Source organism: Arachis ipaensis, chromosome B07 (genome assembly GCF_000816755.2).
Source record: "Arachis ipaensis cultivar K30076 chromosome B07, Araip1.1, whole genome shotgun sequence".
NCBI lineage: Eukaryota > Viridiplantae > Streptophyta > Magnoliopsida > Fabales > Fabaceae > Arachis > Arachis ipaensis.
In genome coordinates, this window is record NC_029791.2 from 80259089 (window position 1) to 80266461 (window position 7373).

At 35.3% G+C, this 7373-nt stretch overlaps 1 long non-coding RNA gene across 1 annotated transcript in view; it reads right to left on the reverse strand.

Moving 5' to 3' along the window:
* LOC110264254 overlaps positions 1 to 7373 on the reverse strand; it is a 19930-nt gene that overhangs the window by 4874 nt on the left and 7683 nt on the right. The window contains exon 2 of the long non-coding RNA XR_002350056.1: positions 1115 to 1117. This is a non-coding gene — a long non-coding RNA (uncharacterized LOC110264254). The remainder of the gene's footprint in view (positions 1 to 1114; positions 1118 to 7373) is intronic.

Consider the following 7373-nt stretch of genomic DNA (forward strand, 5'->3'; position numbering starts at 1 on the left):
AGTAGAAAGCAGAGGCTGTCTCAATAGAGCTGCTAATAATTATATGCGCATTTATTTGAACGGAAAATTATATTCGAGATATCATGAACTCATGACCGGATAAATGTCGGGAATGTAGGTGCTAACCGACACATGAGCTCATGGCCTGCACTAAGACTAGACATTCATTATATGCATCTATGTGACATTGTTTGGGTGTGTATATTGTAATTGGTTTGCCTAAGTAAATAATTCTTTTTAATTGCTAATTGCTATACTTGATGTAATTGCTCTTGGTTGTGTTTGAACCTCATTACCTGTGTTTGTAACTGATTGTTTGGATTGTGGTGATTGGATGTTGATTGAGTTGTTTGGGCCTGAGGCTGTGACTGGTACGTTTGAGGTCTAGTTCTGTATAAAGTATTTGACTGGTTCAGCATAGACTTAATGAACCTATACTTGGAGCAGGATGATCATTTATACTGCATAGGTAACTTCTTTTATGTTATGGTCTAGTAAAGTATGAAAAATCAAATTGGTTCAGCATAGACTTAATGAACCTATGCTTGGAACAGGTTGGTCATTCATACAGTCTAGGAAACTTTTAAGAGTTTTCTAAAGAAAATATGGGTCTAGGATTTTGAATAATTAACTAATGCTTTTAAAGGAGGTTAATTTTCTTTTAGATGTCTCCGAATGAAATTAACTATTTGCGCTTTATTTTTACTTTCACGGCATTCTCGACCTCTACTGAGAACATGTGGTTTGGTTCTCACCCCCAAATTTTCCACCCTTTCAGTGACACAGGTTTGAAGACGCAATTTGAAGCTGCAAGCGATTACTAGGTTTTCTTTATGGTTTTAATTGCTTTCATAGAGTCCCCTCGCTCTTGTCCTTTGAGGTTTTATTTTAACAGAGGGGTAGGTGTTGTTTTTGGGTTTATATGACTTCTTATGTATAAGATTTACTATTAATAATACTTATATGATTGTTATTATTATTTGCAATGCTTATCTTTGATACATGTCTTGAATGAATAAAAATAAAATTTTCTGGCATTTTCTTAAAACTGAAACGCGAAATCGATACAAAGGCTCAGTAATTAAGTAGTTAATATTAGAAAAGGTCACGTAACGTTCTTTCTAGTAGAAATACCCTGACTTAAGCAAGGTATTTTGCTGGAAGGGATGTTACAACAAAGATGTAGCAATAAAGAATTGAAAGGAAAAGTAAATGGAAACAACAATTAAAACTAGATCTAAGAAAATCTACCCTAATTCTAATCTAAAATTTAGAGAGAAGAGAGAGCTTCTCTCTCTAGAATTCTAGCCTAAAACATGATGAAAACTCCCACTAACACTATTTGGTTCATTCCCGTTCAATCCTTGGACTTAACAGCATCAGAAATGAGTTGGATTGGGCCCAAAATGAGCTAAAAATTGCTGGCCACGAGTTGCTAAAAATGGCCCACGCTGATCCTGCGATGCGCACGCTTGGGCGACGCATGCACGTCATTTAAACGCCAGGCAACTATGACAAATTTTATATCATTTTTAGAACCGTCTCATTTGGACCTCTATAACTCAAGTTATGATCGATTTAGTACGAAGAAGTCAGGATTGACAGCTTAGCAATTCCTTCATTTCTTCATGAGTTCTCCATTTTTACATGCTTTTTCTTTATTCCCTCAGTCCAGTCTTTGCCTTCTAAACTTGAAATCACTTAACAAACATATCAAGGCATCGAATGGAATCAAGGTGAATTAAATTTAGCTATTTTAAGACCTAAAAAGCATGTTTTCACACTTAAACACGAATAAAGAAGAATTTACAAAAGCATGCTATTTTAGTGAATAAATGTAGTAAAAGTTGATAAAATCCTCTAAATTTAACACAAGATAAACTCGAAAAATACGGTTTATCATTTCTTCATATTTCCTCCCTCTTGCATACTTCTTTTCCATTCTTACCAAGCCATTCCTACCTATTACATCTAAAATCACTCACCAAAAACATCAAGGTATCGAATGGAATGCAAATAGAATAAAATTGATTAAATTAAGCATGAAAGAGCATGTTTTCACAATCAAGCACAATTTAGGAGGAAAACTCAAAGGCATGCTATTTAAGGGAATAAATGTAGGTTTACATGATAAAATCCACTCAATTCCAACCAAAAATTACCACCAAATATGGATTCATCAATTCCTCCACACTTAAACACTAGCATGTCCTCATGCTAATCTCAATCAAAGGAGAAGGGTAAAAAGGGCAACACTCATTTAATGTACTAACTACATGCATGTGAAAGAATGTTACCGTCGGCTTAGAATTTATTCTCGGTAAAAGAAATCACTTTGTTGCAAGTATAGTTCCAAACCGACAAATAACACTCAATCAAAGTTTAATTTTTGGTTGTCACAAGTTTATCCCAATAAAAATAACTTAGAGTATTAGTCCCGGGTCGTTCTTCCTAGGAATTACAATCGATTGCTGAATATTGGTTGAGGTTCAGGGGGTGGGTTGATAAAGAAGCAATAAATTTAAATGACAATAAAAGTAAATCAAACACTTAAAGATAACAATCACTAAAAAGAGGCATTCATGACAAGGATTGAGAATCAAGGCTTTCTATCCTAGTCATTAATCATAATACAATAATTACCACGAGCTAAAGCCTATTACGTCATCTTCACATCAGAAGAAAGTCAAATATGCCTAGTTAATCTCAATCCATAAGTCCTACTCAACTTAATAATTGAATTAGTAAGAGATTAGAGTCAATGAAAACAATGTTAACTAACAATTCTAGATCAACAACATAAGTTGAGTATTAATGACTCAAGAGCACCTAACCAAGCATTTTGTCAAAAACTTGAAAGGCATAAAAGGAAAGCATAGTAAAATTGCAAGGAATAATAAATTCTACAGTATGGAGTGTAAGAAAATAACGATAACAACTCAATTAAACATCAAAAGAACATAAAACATGAAATTGCATTAAAGGAAATGAAAATCAACAATAGTTCATAAACTAAAGAGAGGCATAAAAGGGAAATTAACAAAAAGAACTAGAAGAATAAAGATGTAGGAACAAGAAATTGTAATAAAAACTAGATGAAAACAAGAATTAAGTCTTAAATCTAAGAGAAATTAACCTAATTCTACCCTAATTCTAGAGAGAAGATGGAGCTTCTCTCTCTAGAAAACTACGTAAAGCATGATCCTAAGCTACACTAATTGCTCCTCCCTTGACCCTTCTTGATTTCTGCATCAAATAGCCTCTTAAATGAGTTAGATTTGGGCCTGTATGGCTCAAAAATCGCCCCCATCATATTCACTTTAATGAGGTCACGTGACCAACGTCATGCGTGCGCGTGGGTGACGCGTGCGCGTCGCCTGGAAAATGTCCTTCTCGTGTGTATGCATGGGTCACGCGTGTGTGTCGTCTTTAGTTAAGCAAATCCTCATTTCTTCATGAATTCTCCACTTTGCATGCTTTTCTCTTCACTTCTTCCACCCTGTCCATGCCTTATGAACCTAAAATCACTTAACAAACATATCAAGGCATCGAATGGAATTAAAGTAAATTAAATTTAGCTATTTTAAAGGTCTAAAAAGTATATTTTCACTCTTAAGCACAAATTAGGGAGAATTACAAAACCATGCTATTTCATTGAATAAATGTGAGAAAAGTTGATAAAATCCACCAAATTCAATACAAGATAAACCACAAAATTGGGGTTTTTCAGCATGCAACTATGCAAAATATTAACTACATATGTCTATACTATAGTTTCCTATTGACTTTGGTAAAAAAGACAAACAAGAAATTTTCAATTAATCCAAGATAGATCATTAGGGCCAAGACAAGGAATTAATGCAATGTGAACAATATCCCAAGATTTGATTTGAAGTTTTCAAAAATTAATTCCAAAACTTGCAAGAAAACTCAAGGTAAAAGATGGAAGCATAGAATTGAGCAATCGAACCCCTCACCCGATGTGTATACACTCTAATGACTCAGTGTGTAGGGTTTAATCACTCCATGCTCCTTTAATCATGTTATTTTTGGATTTGCTAATCATCTAACAATCAACAAATATTGATGCATGAATACAAATTACATGAGGTCTTTGGAGGGTTGTAACGAGGTTAGGGTAAAGGTAGGATTAATATGGTTAAGTGGACTAGTAGATTGGATCTTTGATTAGCTCAAGTAACCCACCTGATCCTATATCATCCCATGTACACATAAGGAAAACAACCTAATTTCCCATTTATCTCCTTTCTCACATTCACTCATGCATTGTCTTTCCAAGAAACATACATATGCATTCTTTATTTAACTCTTTATTTCATATGCTATTATGCACAAGATTGATATTAAAATTTTATTTTTTACAATCAAAATTTCTTTGTTTTTGTCAACAAAAAGAAATGCATATGTTTTAAACTATGAATGCATGAGTGTTCACCCATTTTCCAAAATTTTTCTCGATGAAAACCCAATGTTATTTCATTACTAATATTTCCCAACAAATTTCCCCTACACTTTGAATAACACACACCACTCAAACCAAGCTAATCAAAGAAATAATCCATGGACATTAATGGGTTTTTGCTTTAGGGAGAATGATATGCTTAAAATCAAACAAAATGAGAGTTAAAATGCACAAAAGTGGGTTACAATGGTAATTGTAAGGGTTGGCTATATGGGCTAAGTGAGTTCAATTTCAAAAATATTCTCAATCATACTAAATGCATTCAAGACATCAATTATAGGACATAAAGATTTAATAGATATAAAATCACAATCATAAAGGAGTATAGCACACAAGAACAAAATTTGTGGTTGAAAATGTGCAACCACACAATTAAAGCTCAAATCTCAATAGATGTTTTGTTCTAGCTGTTTCTATGTTCCCTAAGAAGTATATTTCAAGCAAGTTAAAAAATAAATTTTCAAATCTAATTAATGGAATACCCTAAGAGATTCCTAGAAAATGTCCTCATTGTTACCTTAGAACTATAAGTAACTAAGATATATGTATAGGGAAAACTAAGTAAAGTGCCATAAAAATGAAATTCTAACCAATATTCACAAAAGACCTAATTCTCTTAAGAGTAGAAAGTATTGCAAAGTATTTAGAAAGAGAACTTTACATCCCCAAAGTTGCGGATCTTCCCCCACACTTGATCATTGCACGGTCCTCTGTGCATGCATGCAATCTGAGAGATGAGGATCTAAGAAGCTCCACCTTCAGCTGGTGGATACTGGGGCTCGGGTTGTTCATCTTCACCATCGTCCTCCCAAACCGGCTCAGGCGAGGCTGCTGGAATTGGGCCAGGATCTCTTCCCTCTAGCTTTACCGCGACCCATTTGAAACGCTTGTGCTTAAGGTACTCAATGTGGCAGATGTCATGCAACAAGTCCTGGATCAAGTCTAGAAGAGACTGGATAAAAGGTGATGGTGCCAATGATGATGGCTCAGGTGCTTTCCTCTTGGAGGGTGTCTTCTTTGTGGACCCATCTAAATCTCCATTTGGAATGAATTGGTTACCAATTGGAATCTTGAACATGATGTCTGTAGGTCGCCTCTCTACCCCCGCTAGTATAGCAAATCTCATCACAAGTGATGGAAAGAGAATGTTGATTTTTCTTCTTTGGATTACATTCCACTTCGATGTGCGAATCAAGGGCAAGACAGTTATCTTATTGCCTTCCATAATAGCTCAAAGCAATACAACGGTTTTAAGTCGGATATGGGTACCATGGGTGTTGGAAAGTATATAATCTGCCACTATTTGTTTCCAAATACGTGCCTCGGCGGTCAAATCAGAATCAGCAATGCTAATAGGAATAGCTTTTTTTCTCTTGCTATATTCCCAAGATGCACCGGGACGGCCGATTTTCTTCAGAATTGGAGCGAAGGACATCCTCTCCTTAAGCACATCTTCTTTGATTCTTGAGTATGGATCCATAGTAGCTGGAATGTGGGGAATCTTCAATAGAGCTTCGAAAGCTTTGTTGGAAGTATCCAACATCTTCCCTCAGAGGAATACGGTCTCTATTTTCCAACCTTTATATTTTTTACATAAAACTCCCGCACTATAGACTCATTAATTTCAATGAGGTCTTGACTAAGAAATTCTTAATAAAGTGAGGCAATTCTTTTATGGATGAGCACCGCATATTTGCTTGGAACCTTAAGCTTCCGCTCCCAATGGATTGACCTCTTTTCAAGCTTGGCATATTAGAGGTCAGCTCTTTTATTGGCAAAGGTGTTCAGTTCTATGCTCCGACAATCGGAGGGGTACAGAAGAGTATTTTCTGGGTCTACCGGTAGTGGAACTGGCTCTTTGCCTTTTCAGTGCATCCTAAAAAGGAGAGATAAAAGAATAGATTTTAAGATCATATGGTAACAACAAAATAAGGACAATTAGGAAGCACAAATAATATGAAGAAACTTTAAACTCCTAATTGGGGATCTTGTCAAAAATGGGTATTGGAGTTGTGGAAAAGAAGGCTCATTGATGTGAATATGCACAACAACAATAACCATTTAAACCAAGTTGGATATCATTTGTTCATCCAGAAAATACGAGAATCACATAGACAATGTGCTTGAGTTAAAGCAAAAGATGTGTGATCAAGACATCAAGAAATGAACACTTGTAATGTGATTACTTAAATTCAATTGCTTAGATGAACAATGAAAAATTGAACCCAATTAAGATCAATGTGTTCCTAAACAAGTCACCCATTAACAATAAGGGAAAATTATGCAACTCATGGGTGTTTGAAACTTGAAGTTCAAGAACAGGGAAATTCATTGATAAATTCAAGTTTAACATCATCAAGAACCATATTTGATGTTGCACAAATCATAGAATATGCCAACCAAGAAGATGTTGAAAATATATGATGGCCATTTCATATTAATCAAACAAGAATTTCACTTAGGCATTTCATCAAACACTTAATGTTCATTGTGCAAACTTATCACATTCAAGCTCAAAATTAATCAATAATAACCTAATAATTCAGAGAACAAACACTTGCAATACAATGATAATTAAACCAAGCAATAAGATTGATCTAGTTCATTCAACTAAATTTGAAACAAGCTAACAAATCAACATAAAAATAAATAAAACCTAAAAATAAAAGGATGAAGAATGCAAGAGGAGAATATGAAACAGTGGCACTTGTGATAGCCACTGCGAGGTCACGGCGGTCAGCTTCACCGGAGACACACCGGAGCTCCATAGAGGATGGAGAAGCTCGCCGGTGAAAGGGAAAAAAAGAGAAGAAGAAGAGAGGGAGAAGAAAGAAAGAGGGTAGTAGCGGCGGCTGAACGACGGCAGTGCGCGCTGGCGGCAGGGTAGTAG